General features: G+C 38.9%; 1 pseudogene; it reads left to right on the plus strand.

Annotated features, from left to right (window-relative positions):
- Positions 1-6531: 6531 nt before the first annotated feature.
- On the plus strand, positions 6532-7790 carry LOC123818044 (annotated as a pseudogene).
- Positions 7791-16001: the final 8211 nt, after the last annotated feature.

A 16001-nucleotide genomic window follows, 5' to 3' on the forward strand; every position in this document is an offset into this window, starting at 1 on the left:
ACATACCTGTTCACCCTCCCACTTCTCCAGCCTTGGGAAATTCTCTCCTCTTGCATATTCTCTCTGTCAGTCACATTTCATTTGGAAGCAGTACTTAATTAACAGTTTGCTTTTCTATGGAAGGGCTAGCATTCATAGGTATTGTAGATCATGCATGTTTTACAACATTTTCTAATCAATGATACAGTGAAATAGAAAAAGGAAGTTGGAATACAATTCTAAATTACATGGAGATTCCCAAGTGCCATATATAGAAACAAATTTATATCCAAAGATAAACCTATTGACAGAGCCATCATTATATGCTTTCAGGGAATTTAATTTTTTAAATTATTATTTTACATAAGATGATAATTTCTTTTTTTATTTTCATCTCTAATCTTCTCTCTGCCCTTCATTTTAGGCCAAGGTTTCTGGACCACACTACTGAGAAAGAACTAAAACAAGAATAGTAAAACCATCATTTTTCCCCCTTTGGTTTTCTTGAAAGATTTAAGGAAATCATTAGTTTGTAAGTTTTCTTAACTTTTCCTGATACAAGACTTGAGGTATTGTGATAGTAAATATATTTTGTAAATACTATGGTCTCATTGTAATAAGAAAGATCCCTTTTATTTTCCTGACTTGAGAAGAATTTCCTAATTGGTAAAGAGCACTACTGTTATATATGCTGGCAAGAGTTAGGACATGTCTCCTAGCAATGGAACCTGGATAACAATATAGTGACTACAGGAAAAGACATTTTGGCTGGGTCACATCATGGACACGCCCAAATAACTAAATGGCATAATTTTGATAAATTACATACTTCAGTTTTTACTACCCTGTGGAGAAAAAATTATTTTCTTCATGCTAAAAAGAGACTACAGTCTTTCACTCAGATCATTGGGAAAAAATTATTCTTTCAATTATGAAAACTTTGGTAAGAAACCAGAGGAAAAATTGTTTCATTAAATTCAAATATTTTCAGCAATTTATTTTAAACTGAGTAATGTCTTTTTGAAATTTCCAAATTAGAGGACACATATTTTGAAGAAAGAAAGGATGAAGTAATAATATTAGGAATTTCCCTGTGTTGACAGAAGAGACCCGGTTCTTCTTGCCAATGCATGTAAAGAATTACAAATCAGGAAATCTATTAGCATGCAATCAGGGTTTATTAGTGATCCATTCCCATGAAAGAGAATGGGCCCAGCTAAGGTGGGAGTGGGAGTGAAAGGCATAGGTCCAGGAGGCAAAAGTAAGGGCTGTCTAAGGCTAAGGTGGCAAGCGCCTGGGTGGCCTGAGGCCCAGTGGCCACAGAGTCAAGAAAGCCAGTCCTTTGTTCTGAGGACTTACATAGTTGGTGGGATGAGGTGAAGAAGTTACATATTGATTGACAGGCAAAGGTGGCACCAGCTTTCCCGGGGTAGGAGGGAGGATGTGACTACCCAAACTTAGATATGTGTTGGGGGTTGTTAGCACAAATCCTTATTTTGCTCCAGACTCTATTTGTTCATCTTGTTGGAGAACAGGTATGTGACAGGAAGCAATTAATTAAAGTTGGGGCATTTATCCGAAGTTTTGTATGGGTTCTTTGTTTAAGCATTAGAGAGTCCCTCATAAAACAGGTAATGACCAGAGGTAGGCAATTAACCAAATTGGTTTCATGAGCTTCTTCCTTTGGGCACCATGTACCCTCTCCCACCTTTCAGGACTTGGGATGAAAGCACAGTTTCGAAGGCTTTCCTTCCCAAATAGTGGAAAGGATATGTAGAACTTCAGGGGACTGCCTTCCTCCCATGTTAGCATGGTGTTTTTTGTGGTCTTGTAGCACCTGGCAATATTATCAGACCAGGCGCAAGACTGCTGAGTTAGTGGGTGAGACATGTCTCCCTTTCTCCTCCCTGCCTTGATTTACTATTCATCCAACAGAAGTGCTAAAAGCTGTATTCCGGCAACCAAGATGCTAGATTGCTGGCTAGTAGAAGCAGCACAGTCTCAGAGTTCTTCCTATGCTATCTCCTGCCTCATCTGGAGTTAGAAAACTGAAAATGCTATAGACAATTCATGAATATTGCAATAGAAAATAAAGAATAAAGAGGTATCTGTTGTGGGACAACATATTTTCATTTTTCATTAAAAATTGTATACATATATATGTATATTTTGAAGCCATACAAATAGGGGAGCTCCAAAAGCAGTCTACATCTCTCCTTCTCATTAGAAAGTCCATATGAGAGCCTAATAAAATTGATGTATCTTTTCTCCAAACACCTGCAGTACACATTTACTCTCTTTGTAACTTATACTCTATACTAGGCTGTTATTCTCTCATGGTTTTGTATGTGTGAGGCTAATTTTCACAAATTATAAACTATTTAAGGTCAGAGAAGGTAACTTTGATAATTCTCACAGTACCTAATATAGCTACAATATAAGCCTTACATTAAATATATTCATTAATACATTCTTCCTTCTGGAAAAAATCCTTTTTAATAAACTCCATATCCAAAGTGCTACAAGTGTGATGTTAAGATAAATATGTGCCAGGAAACTACATCCTCAGTCTGAAACACCCTAAGGGATGAAATAGTTTTCAATAATCACTGCCAAATAACAAGTGCAAAGAGGTAAACACCTTCTCACTCACTGAGGACTTTAGCATCTGGTTTAATGTCCCCCTTTAACCCCTGACCTGTCGTACTTGGCAGACACCAGTGTCTACACGAATGACCCACCCAAAGCTTAGCAAATGTTTTTTAACCTCTCTTTTGCACTGTATTTCCCCCATGTTAGCAAACTACTTTCATGGCCAGATACTAAAACTCACCACCCATGTATTATTCATTCTTTAAACATTAAATTAAGTCTTCTAATTCTCTGACCTTGACCTCCAACTATTTTAACTTCAACACATTTATTTTTCCAATAAACTTTTTCTTTTCCCCTTTGTTTTCTTCCAGTACTCCCTCCTCTCTTCACCTCCTTTCATATGTACCTTAAGTACATCCAGCATCTCTTCATCCTCTGTCTTGTCAATGTTATCACTGTCTTGGCTTATTTTCTTTTTCTGTTACATCTTTCTAAAAGAAATAAATTTGGGCCAATGCAAAGTCCTCCTGCATCAGAGTTGCTGAATGTTGCTGGTGAAAATCATGTAGAATTATATTATATGTAATATATTATTTCGCCTTCCCAGAATGGTATCTTTTCTTCTTCTGAGAAATTCCTTTAAATGGGAGAGAGTACCTTCTGACAGATACCACACCACTGTCCATTGCAGATGGTCCAGGGTGGGCACATTGGCCAAGCATGAGCAATCCTAGTTCCCTACTCACCAGCCATCCTTGATTAAAATATTACAAAAGCCAGATTAAATGCAGTCTGTAGGGAGATATTTGTGTACTGGAATTGGGGGAGGAGAAAAAGAACAAGAAAGAAGCAGGGAAGGGGGAAGAAAGAAAATTATAGTAAGGAGCTTTAAACATAACATTCACAGTACTCTCTGGGAGTCAGGACTTCAACTTAAGTGTGTCTGGCGCTTAGCCAGAGTTTTAACCACTGTCAAACAGATGGCCATTTCAAGCATTCACAGCTCTCTCCCCACACTCCCTACCAAGCCATCACCTCCTCACTCAAAAGATGACCTTGCTGCCAATTTTAAAGAGAAAATAAATCATAAGAGTGGAAATCCCTCAAATTCCTCTCAGTGAGTGAGAGGGTGTTTACTTCTTTGCACTTGTTATTTGGCAGTGATTATTGAAAGCTATTGCATCCCTAGGGTGTTTCAGACTGAATATGCACAGTTTCTTGGCACATATTTATCTTAACATCACACAACACTTTGGATATGGAGTTTATTAAAAAGGATTTTTTCTGGGAGGAAGAATGTATTAATGAAAGAATATAGCAGCACAGCTTTCCATATCTGCACCCCTCCCTTTTCTCTTTCTTGATAGGAAGGAGAGGAACTCCCTTCCCCACCCCCCACCCCCACAAAAGGCTTCTCCCCATGCTCTGGCTCCAGCCCTGATGGTCAGTACAGCCTGTTTCTTTGGTTATTCCCCTTCTCTATAACCCATTCTCACTACTGCCTCTTCTCCAATGGTGTGATATCAGTCTCAAGTCTTGCAGTTCTTAAAAATAAGAGAACAATATCTCCATCATCTCCCACTGTATTCTTCCTCACATTATAGTCAGAAGTTTTTTCTTTGACTTCTGATGCATGAAAATGAATTAATCATTACTTATGGTTCATAATTGGTGGTCATAACTCCAAACTTGGTCCTTATTTTGGGGGTTAATTTTTTTATTTTAACTCTAATATGCTGCTATGAAAACACTATCGCAAGCAAATGCCAGGTTCTTCATATAAGCATCCAGGCCTCCCTATCCATCTCCCTACCTTCAAGTTGCCATCCTCCTGAATGTTATGTCAGTTATTCACTGGCTTTCCTTTTAATAGTTTTAAAGTAATTTTTAAACAGTTAAAAATTTTTTGGCATCTCTGTATCCTTAAAAATAAAAGTCATCAAGGAACATGTATAAAGGACGCATGGATAAAGCCAAAGGGGGGTAGGATTGACAGTGGAAGATGGGGGTGGGTGGGGCAGGGAGAGTGGTGGGGGAAAAATAGGGATAACTGTAGTTGAACAACAATAAAAAAATAAAATAAAATAAAACATTAAAATATATTGTTATTTTAACCTAATAAAAGGATGTCATTAAATCTTATAATAATATTTATCTTTTTAATTTTTAATTTTTATTTTGGAAACCATAAATTTTAATTAAAAAATACACACTTAAAAAGGAAACAATGAGATAGAGAGTACAAATGATTTTTTATTTTGACATAATCTGTTGGTTAAGTTTACCCAAAGAAAGGGGTGTTCTAATTTCTGTACTTAAAGAAGACAAGTTAAAATACATAGGCTGATAAAGAAAATTTATAACTCTGGGATTGTTTTTTCTTTTTCCCCAAAGAATAATTACTTTGGGATGCAAGGATGACTTTATTACTGAAGTTTGCTGTTCTCAGGAATTATGTACTACTAAGGCATGAGGCTGAATATTTGTCCTTTTTTTGAGCATTTATCTTTTTAAATGTTACTGTGGTTCATTTATCTTGAGTGTTATATGGTATACCATTGCATTCACTGTTTATCAGGGTAAAGAAGTTCTCTTGTATTTCTAATTTACAAAGGACATTGAATAATGATTGGGTGTATTTTCAAGTGTTTCTTCTGAATTTTTTTAGCTCATAACATAAAACTTTCTCCTTTAGTATGTTAAAGAGTTACCTATATTTATGGATTCTTATCATATTAAGCCTTTCTTATGTTCAGGGATAAACCCATATTGGCTCTAGTGTATTAACTGGTATAGACACTACTGGATTTTATTTGCAAATATATTTTTGTACTAATAGTAATAAGTGAAACAGACATAATTTTTCTTTTTCATAATGTCCTTATCTTATTTTGATATCAGGATTACTCAAGCCTCATACAAGCAACTTAAAAATAGTTCCTCCTTGCTATTGTCTGGAAGACTTCCCAGAGTTGGGATGGTATGTTCTTCATTTACTCATGTTAAAAGTGAAAAATACAATTTGGAAGAGATTTCTTAGCTATAATACCAAAGCCACAAGCAACAAAACAAAAATGGATAAATTGGATTACCTCAAAAGAATAAACTTCTTTGCATCAAAGGACACAGCAGAGTGAAAAAAACCCATGGGATGGAAGAAAATATTTGCAAATCATATTTCTGATAAAAGTTTATAGTCTAAATATGTAGAGAATTCCTGTAATTCAAGAATAAAGTAAACAAACCACATGATTAAAAAATTAACAAAGAACTTGAACAGATATGTCTCCAAAGAAGAAACATAAGTGGCCAGTAAGCAATAGGGAAAGACTTTTTCATGCCTATTCACTAGAGAAATGCAAATCAAAACCATAATGAGATACTACCTCACACTCATTAGAATTACTGCTATCCAAAAAAGAAAAAAGAACCCAGAAAATAACAATATTGGTGAGGATGTGGAGAAATTGGACCCTTGTAGTGTGTATGGAAAATGATGGGGCTACTATGGAAAACAGTGGTTCCTCAAAAAATTAAAAGGAGAATACTGTATTATTCATCAATACCACTTCTGGGTATACACCCAACAAAATTGAAAGCAGAGTCTCAAACAGATATTTATATACCATGTTCAACAGCAGCATTGTTCACAATAATTAAAAGATGGAGGCAACTCAAGTGTCCTTCAAGGGATGAATACATAAACAAAATGAGGTATATACATACAATGGAATGTTATTCAGCCATTAAAAAAGGGGTGGGTTATTAAGCTGCTTTGTGAAGCAAGAGCGGGGAGATCTCCTTGGATGAGGTCATCCAGAAGCATGGGGCTGCAGCAATGGGGTGATGTGGGGTTGGAGGCTGGGAAAGGCACAGTGAAGAGAGCCTATGGAGAGTAGAGAGGTGGGGTTGAGTTGGCCTCATCCACGGGTAGAAAAAATGTGGATGGGCTGGTGACTCAACATCAGACCAGGAGTTGGAGACATTGGATCTCATGCTAGGAGCTTGAAGAGCCTCCTCAGCCAGCCAGCAACATAGCCATCTTCCAGTTGAGGTTTGATGGCTGGAAGAAGATTGGCCTCTCAGATGCTCAGATGAAGCTGTGAAAAGCTTTTGCAGAAAAATGCACCTCTTCAAATCAAAGGGAAAGTGCAAGATACCAGAGAGATGCTGAATTTCCACAAGCAGCAGAGCACTGTGCTCCAAAATTCCCACCAGGTAGCTGATGCCTTAGAGAAGCTCAGCTTGAAGCAATGTTCTCTTGATGCCTTCATGAGCACCCCCATCGGGACAGTGACCCCAAATCTGAAGCTCACTAAAACTAAACAGGTTCCACAGCAGAAGGCCATGACACCATCTCATGTCCATCCTGCTGGAATGAGGATTAACATTGTCAATAATCACCAGGCCAAACAGAATTTATATGACCTGGATAAAAGCAATGGCATTGCAGCTCTCCTGAGTAAGATGAAATTCGCAGATTCAGGCAGCTTTCTCTACCACATGGCCAGGCTGGGCAGTTCCAATCTTTTCACATCTCAGGCGCCTCCCCCACCAAAGTGGTTCAGAATAATGCATACACAACTCCTGCTCTCCACTCCTCAGTTCAATAAAAGCCTTTACCAACATGTCCCAGACACTAGTGAGCAAGGAGGATTCCCCCAAAGACCTGCTGTCTGCTGAGTCTATCTTTAGCCCTTTGAAAGGCACTGAGATGAGGGTGAATAATCTGCACCCTAGAGTCACTGAGGGGGACATTTTTGAACTTTTCTGTATATGTGGAGCCCTGAAGCAGGCTCAGCTGGTTCATCCTGGGGTAGCAGAAGTGATCTTTGTGAAGAAGGATGATGTCATCACTGCATATAAGAAATATAACTGGTGTCTGGACGGACAACCAATGAATGTGACAACCTTCACATGAATGAGAATGTTATCACCTCAACCATCATGCTATGGTTGAATGACAGTTTCAAAGTGAAAACGTACAGGGAGCTCCCTTGCAGGGTGAACTCTGCTGTCTCATCCAACCCAACTGTCGAAGTCGACCCTGACACCATCCTAAAGGCACTCTTCAGTCGTCAGGGGTGCCTGTGACTATACAGCTCACAGAATTCAAAATCAATCTGAATAAGGGAGTGACACTGCCAGAGCGGGACCAGAGAAGGGCGACTCTGCTTCCCAAAGCAAAGCTGGTGACCAATGGGCCATGCTGGTGACTGGAGGCCCTGAAGCATGGGGTAGAGAGCTTCCTTGCTGGACAGAATTTCCTTTCTGTGATATGTTGTACCCTGTGCTCATTGTACATTAACATTTCTTATAATGTGTTTCTTCTCCCTCCACATTTTCACCAAAGTAGGCTTGTGTTGCTTACAATGTCTCTCCCCCTGACCTCAGCTCCAAACTGATTTCTTATCAAGAAATGGTGTCCTAAATTCTCTGCGTGGTTGTCTTGTGGCTTCATGGAATACAGTGGCTGGGGAAGGGAGGGAGCAGCTGTTTGAAAAACACTGCTTCCTCCAGGGGTGAGGGGCTTGCCTCCCCTTTTTCTTTTTTAAACTTTGCAAACAAAGTGGAGAATAGAAGCCCCTGTCATCCTAATGGGAGCCAGGTAAGCACCAGGGCTGTGCCACTCACCTGCGTGGTCAATGGAGATGGCCTGGGTGGGCATCAGATCACAGGCCCCTTGTCTTCTCACCACAGTTGGCTCCCGACCTGTCTGATCTGGGGAGGCCCCTGTTGGCAAGGGCAGGGTGAGGCTGCTTCTCCGTGAGGAAGGGTGCAGCTCAGCTCTTGGAGGGCCCATTTTGTCTCAGGGATCACATTTCCCTTTTCCCTTGCGTTAGAGCAAGTGCTTCACCCCAGCTCCCTTGGCCTCTTGATATCACTGCTGAGAGGGCTGTCACTGCTCATCTTTTTAGTTTCCACTAGCTCAGGACACATCACACCCTGGTTTTTGTGTTAATGCCAGCTCTTCCCTAGTTCTGTGACACTGGGTTTGGAGAATTATTGAAAGGGAAGATACTGGTTTGCTCCTGGCTCTTTCCTACCGGCTTCAGATGTCATAGATACTAGGAACATATATGCAGCTACCACCAAGGAATACTGTCTCCACTATTATAAGTGACCCATCCATTTATGACCAGACTGACATTTTCCTGCCTTGGCAATAGGGGATAAGGGAAATGGCGGGTGGTGAAGAGGGAGTTGAGAGAGCAAAGCAGCCCTTCCAGACAAGCAGTGGGTTACTCCCTCAGCATGGTTCTAGGAAATTGGGAGGAAACTCTACAACCCAGGGACAGCCCCTCAAGACCAAGAAAACATTGCTCCAGATCATTGTCAGTCTCTCACCAGTTTCTTGGGACTGTAAAGGGAGTCCAGGCTGACAGAGCTGGAGAGAGTTGGGGAGCTGGATTCTGGGAGCTCTACAGAATCAGTAGCAAGTGTTATGAAGGCACAAACCCAGAAAGTAAAGAGGGCTGAGGCACTAAGAGCCTCTCACAACCTGCTTGGGACCAGCCCAGTGAAGAAGAACTTAGAAACTCATATTTCCATAGACTTAAATCTGTCAAGCAGGAAAAACTCGGGGTTTTAAGCCAGCTCAGTCCTCCAGCTCTGAGGTTGCCCAAGCCGGGTAAGTTCAAAGAATATTCCTGGTTGTGCTCCACTCTCCAGTTTTTTAAATAATGCAGTTTTTGTTTCCTTCTTCCCCTTTGTATGGGTGCAAATTTGTTCTTAGCAATTGGAGGACATTCTTCTTATACTTTCCCAAAACTTCTTCCCCCAAGAGAACACCCAAGGCAGAAGCACCTGGATTCTTAGATCCTGAACACAGTCTGGCCACTGCTCTGATTTGGCTTTGAGTGGAGGTGGGAAACATCCTGACCACATGGTCCTACCCTCTCTTCTCCCTCCAGTCCCATGCCAGGCTGTTCCATTACCAGAGTTGATCCAGCTGCAACTGCCTGGCCATCTGGACTCAATCCTCTAGAAAGCCATATAATACATTGTAGGGTGAAGCCCATTTGCCTCTGCTGGTCTACAGCATGGCATCATGGAAAACAAGGAAGAGAAGGTGGTGGGCCAATCCTTGTGTCTTTCTTAACTTCCCACCCCCCTACATTCTCCATCTGTCTCTCTTTTGCTCCAAAGAAGAGGAAGGGGCATTACGGAATGGAGGAGACTCTGTTACTTATACATTTATGAATAAATATTTGCTATTCCTTAAAATAAAATAAAAGAAAATAATTACACATTTTGCAATATGGTTGAACCTTGGGAACTTTATGCTATATGAAATAAGCCAATCACAAAAAGACAAATAAGGCACAAGTCCACTTACATGAGGAACTTAGAGTAGTCAAATTCATAGATACAAAGAGGAGAATGGTGGTTAACACTGGTTGAGGGAGGGGAGAATAGGGAGATACTACTAAATGGTTGCAGAATTTCAGTCTTGCAAGCTGAAAAGTTCAAGAGAGGAGTGGTGGTAGTGGTTGCACAACAACATGAATAAACTTATTGTCACTGAATTGTATATGTAAAATGGTTAAGATGGTAAATTTTATCTTATGTGTATTTTACCATAATTAAGAATAATTTTAAACAAAGAATTCAGATATTATTCAGGGTAGCTGATGTGACTTTCCTGTTTCAGAGAAAGACTGGGAATGAATTCCTATAGTTTCAGCTCTCTCTTCTACCCACTGTACCCTTGGCACTTGCTAATTCTCAGCAAACTCTATGTGACTTCCACCACCATGGTCAGCTCCTACCTCTCCAATACATGTAAAGTGTTTTCAAAGTTCTCTTTTGAATATTTAATAGCTGAAACTATTTTAAGTGTGTTTAGAATAAAAATCAAGAGACCATTGGCAGTCACACTCCAACATGCTACAGTAGACCCAGAAACTAGTTTGAGCCTTTGCCAATCTCCATGTAGCAATGGATGATCATCCACTAAGATATATATGTATCTTAGAATAACTTCAATAAATATATCCTTGATTTTTTATAAGAATATATCAACTTTACAATTTTCCATTGATAATAATACAGTCTGTGGTGGATCTTTATTAGACAATATTTACTGTCTGCTAAATTATGAAACATAATATTCTTGGATGATAGCCTATAATGTGTAATTTATACCCTTCCAGGTACATTAGATTTTGTCTTGCATCCACCATTAGTATTAACAAACTATTCCAATAACACATTGCTTTGGCTGCTTAAAAATAATTCTTTCTGTATTATAAGTTCATATGTTATCTGGTTATTTTTGAGGAGTAATGAAAAACAACAAAATTCATTCTATTTATCATAGTGTTTAGTTGAAAATTTGCCCATGACATCACTTGGCACCTTATTAAAGAAGACTTATGATAGAAATACTTTCAAGTATGACATCCAAAAGCCTAATTAAGGATCAAATAAAAATTGGCCTTTCTCTCAGTACAGGGTTTGTGTTTATCCCATGAACATTATGATTTCACTAATGGGCTTGTTTCTCTCTGTTTTGGGTTTTTTTGCTTGTTTGTTTGTTTTTTGGAGGGAAGCTCAGACCCATGTAGTACCATTTACTTAGGTTACAAGTAAATGGTGCCCCCAGGGAGGGGCAGTGTAAAACTTGTGTAACTGTATGTGATGGTGGTTCATTGGGGATGGGGTAAGAGGGAGTACAACACCCATAAAGCCTTTACTTACTACAAGAACACTAAAATAATTTCATTACAATAGTTCATTCTTTGTAACATTATGCAACTTAGTGAAATTTTATCTATATTACACCACTTTGTCCTTATGATAAGAATCACATCTATGTAAAAGCACGGCTTTGATCAGATATCATCATCTAATCTGGATTAAGCTATAAACTATGGAAGAGTTTTTGAACTTTAAAGCCCTTAATGGAAGTGTTTAGTCAGAGGCAAGAACTCTAAGTTTATTCCATAAAAGTAAGTCACATGTGAAGGGTGTATATGTGGGCACTAAGCCTAACACAATATATAGTTATGTAATATTTTATTGTATGCTATGTTGCCACCTCTCTTAAACCTAAAACTAAAAGAATGTTTATTGCAGTGATATTTACAATAACTAATATTTAGAAGCAGCCCAACTGCCCATCAGTAGATCAATGAATAAAACAGTTATGATACATTTATACCATGGAAAACTACTTGGCCATAAAAAAGAAGGAAGTTTTACCTTTTGTGACAGCATGGATGGACCTGGAGAGTATTATGCTCAGTGAAATAAGCCAGTCAGAAAAAAATAAATACCTTAAGATTTCCCTTATATGTGGAATGTAATGAACAAAATAAACAAATAAAATAGACTTATAGAAAACAGACTGACAGCTGTCAGAGGGGAGGGAGACTCAGGGACTGGGTGAAAAACATGAAGATATTAAGAAAAAAAAGAAAAGAAAAGAAAAGACCTCACAAGAAAGACAATAGTATGATGATTACCAGGTGAAAAGGAAGGTGGGGGGAAGTAGAAGAGGGTAAAGAGGGGGAAATGGTGATGGAAGGAGACTTGGCTTTGGATGGCAAACACACAACACAATATGCAAATGATGTATGAACATGTATAAAGGACCCATGGACAAAGCAAAGGGGGGTAGGATTGAGGCTGAGAGGTGGGGAGGAGTGGGGTGGGAGGAGTGGTGGGGGAAGATGGAAAAACTGTACTTGAACAACAATAAAAATATATTTCTGACATATGTGTATGAATAACAATTTGAACTTTTGACAAATTTCTAAAATGACATGGTATTCATCTACATTACTTGAAAGAAAAATAGAACATGTGAATGTGTGTGACACTGATGGAAAAAATAAATAAAATTGTATAGTTGAAAACTATATAATTTTATTAACCATTGTCATCTAGAAAATTCAATTAAAATTTTAAAAAGTAAATAAAATAATAATAAAAATTAAAACCAGGATTAAACATTTGGGCCCAATGAGCTGCAAAATATCCACTTTATATAAAAAGGAAGGCCAGAGAAGGGGCAGAAGACCATAAAGCCTTCAGCACAAATCCAGAGAGAACTAAAATAACAACTAGACCCCAGTAGACAAGCGAAAACACAAGCATGGGGCCAGGGGATAGTCTGGTTAAATGCAGAGAGGAGCATAATTTTATATGAACATCTTGGACTGACTGGGATAAGTCTATGAGGAGTTTATCTGAAGAGTCATTTGATGTTTTTAGGTAAATAAACAATGGATGTATTTCATCAAGTTTCCTGCCAGTGATGATTAATCATGGACTACCTTAACACTATATCAAACATGAATGAGAGATTCTGTCTGAAAAAAGTAGGATTTTTAAGTGGTGGAGTTTTAAACTTCATTTGTTTCAATCACCTTTTTTTCCTATGAGGAATCAGAGAGCAAAGGGGTAAAGTGGTCTACCTAGCAGCAAAACAGTTGGAAGAGCAGAGTTAGAACTCTTCAATTTGCCATGATGACCATGAAACCAATGTCTATATTACTGTCGCTTTGCAACTTCCATGGGAGATTCTACTATGCCATGTTAGTCTTGCAAAACTAAAGTGTAGAGACTAAAGTCACAAGATCATTCATTCATTCATTCAATAAATGTTTATTTAGCACCTATTATAAAATTTGGGGGGTTGTTTCCCAATATTTTTTTTTCCTTTTCTAACAGCAATGTGAGTTTTTGGGGGGAGGGGGAATTATTTTCTTCCTACCTAATACAGTCTTGTTGGACTTTACTTAGTAACTTTTCCTGTCATTTGTAACTTAAGAATGGAAGAGACAATGGGGTTGGGGTCCCATCCTGACCAGCAGCAGTTCCTGATCATCAGCTGGAGGACTTCTGGTGCTCTAGCCTCCATGAGCCCCAAGAGCCCCTCAAATCTTTAATATAATTTTTGGTTTTGCTTATATTAGCCATAGTTGTTTTATCTTATTTGGAACCAGAGAACTTAGCTCCTAAATTACCTCTCACGTATTTTCCACTATAGGTAGATCCTTACTCTTCCAAGAGCCCCTGTATAGCAAAAAGGCAAGACATGCATTTAAGAAACAAATATATAAGTCATTCATTACCAAATTGAAGACAGGACAACTTTTTTGAAGGCAAGTTGGTAGAAAGAAAAAATGAGAACAAACAGCTATTTTGAAAAACTGAATGCTCACAGGAAGGTGGTAGAAGAGGAAACCAGCAAAGCAGAAGCCAGAAAAATTGATAGAAATGAGAGACCAAAGTACCAAAGACATTTGAACAAAGACAAATCCTTAGCTTCTCCGGCCTCAATTTCCGCTTCTACTAATGGAGGTGATGACGATACCACCTCATAGAGTGTGGTGATGACAAGGTGAGTTATTATGTGAAAAATACATAAAAATATTTGGACTAGATTAACAAATGATACAGATCTGCAGTTTCCAAAAGAATGTAATTTCCAACTCATCACCAAGCAGTCTAAGCCAAGAGCATTCCCTGGATTTACTTATTAGTTCATTATCAACTATCAAGAAAACAGTTTTGAGATAAGTGATTGAGTTACAACTCATTCATATTAAACTCACTTGAAATTTGCTTAAAACACATAAGTGAGTTTAAAAAGAGAATGAGTGGTGAAAACATGGAAGATGTAAGCTTTTGATTTCAAAAAAATGGTAAAAGTTTTATTTGATATGGAAGTGAGAGCAAGGGGACAGAGTGGAAACTACGCTAACTTCCTCCCAGGACCAATCTGAAATTACAGCTAAATTGTAGAGAAATCATCCTGAATAACCAACAGAATATAATCTGGAGAGAAGTCTTATAACTAAGGACAGATAAAAGAAACCACTTCACCACAATAAGACTGGTAGAAAGTGTGGAGGAGCTGCAAGAGGGCTGTCTGGGCTCTCTTGCAGTTGTCCCACGAGTGACAGCTAAAGTTCTTGAGGGATATTTCAGTGGCCAGGGGCATCCTCCTGGGAAGTATGGGGCCTAAACCTTAAGATGGGCTCCCAAGCTTACAGCACCAGAGCCAGAAATAAACACAGATAACATCCAACTGTGAAAAGCAGTAGGGATTCTATCTGCCTGGGAGAGATGGCTGGAGACTCGGAGACACTCTTAAAGGGCCAGTGCAAAAAATTTCAATTGCAGTCACTCATCCTAGGCTCCCACAAAAGGAGGACAGAGTAGACTAGAGACGCTTAAAGAGAGTCTGGGGCTGGTGGCTCTGGAGAGGGAACTGAAGGAGCAGCCACCAGGATCCCTGTGCTGAGTCATTACCCTCACTGCAGAAGCCATCTTCCTCAGGCAAAGCACTCCTCTCCAACATAATTCATCTTTATGGGAAGCAATAGCTCCACCCACAGATATTACTCCACCCCACCCTGTAGAGCTAAAGCTGAGCTTCTGATTATACCTTGAAGCTATATCATTGATAAGTTTAACAACTAAAACAGATGTCTGGGAGCTCTATGAGATTTCAGCTCACCCTCCCCAGAGCCTGGTGCTGATAAAAGCCTGCCTTGTTGCACAGTCTGGTTCTTTCTGCACACAAGCAGGCCCAAGAGAAGGAGTCACATGCTGTGCATCACTGATAGCTCCAAACATGTTGGCCAGTGCCATTCACAAGCAGTGTCTGATTATGACTTACACCAGAGTCTTTGCAGATGTACCTAATACATAGAAACATATACAAAGAAGGAGCCAAAATGAGATGACAAAGAGGCCAAGTGAAAGAACTAGAGAATTCTCCAGAAGAAGAGCTAGATGAAATGGAGGCAAGTAATTTATCAGATAGAGAGTTTAGAGTAATGATTATAAGGTTACTAAACAGCATGAAAAAGACATAGAAACCATAAAAAAGGACCAGTCAGATTATACCCTAAGAATACTGAAACACCAGTTCAAAAGAAACTATGCACCCCTGTGTTCATAGAAGCATTATTTACAATAGCCAAGTGCTGGAAGCAACCTAGGTGTCCATCAGTAAATGAGTGGATCAAAAAATTACATTTACACAATGGAATACTACTTGGCAGAAAGAAAGAATGAGCTCCTACCCTTCACAACAGCATGGATGGAACTGGAGAGCATTATGCTAAGAGAAATGAGTCAGGTGATGAAAGACAAATACCATACAATCTCACCTATAAGTGAAACCTGATCAACCAAACAAACAAGCAAGCACAATATAACTAGAGACATTGAAATAAGGAACAAACTGACAGTAACCAGAGAGAAGGGAAGAGAGGGACAACAGGGGAAAAAAGGGTAAGGGTCATCAAGGAACATGTATAAAAGATCCATAGACAACACCAAAATGGGGAAGGATTAAGAGTGATGGAGGGAAAATGGAGGCAACTGTACTTGAACAACAATAAAAAAAATAAAAAAATAAAGATAGCAATATCTGAAATAAACAAACAACAGCAACAAGGATG

Source organism: Phyllostomus hastatus, unplaced genomic scaffold, assembly GCF_019186645.2.
Source record: "Phyllostomus hastatus isolate PE091 unplaced genomic scaffold, TTU_PhHast_1.1 phas_contig_254, whole genome shotgun sequence".
NCBI classification, from domain to species: Eukaryota; Metazoa; Chordata; class Mammalia; order Chiroptera; family Phyllostomidae; genus Phyllostomus; species Phyllostomus hastatus.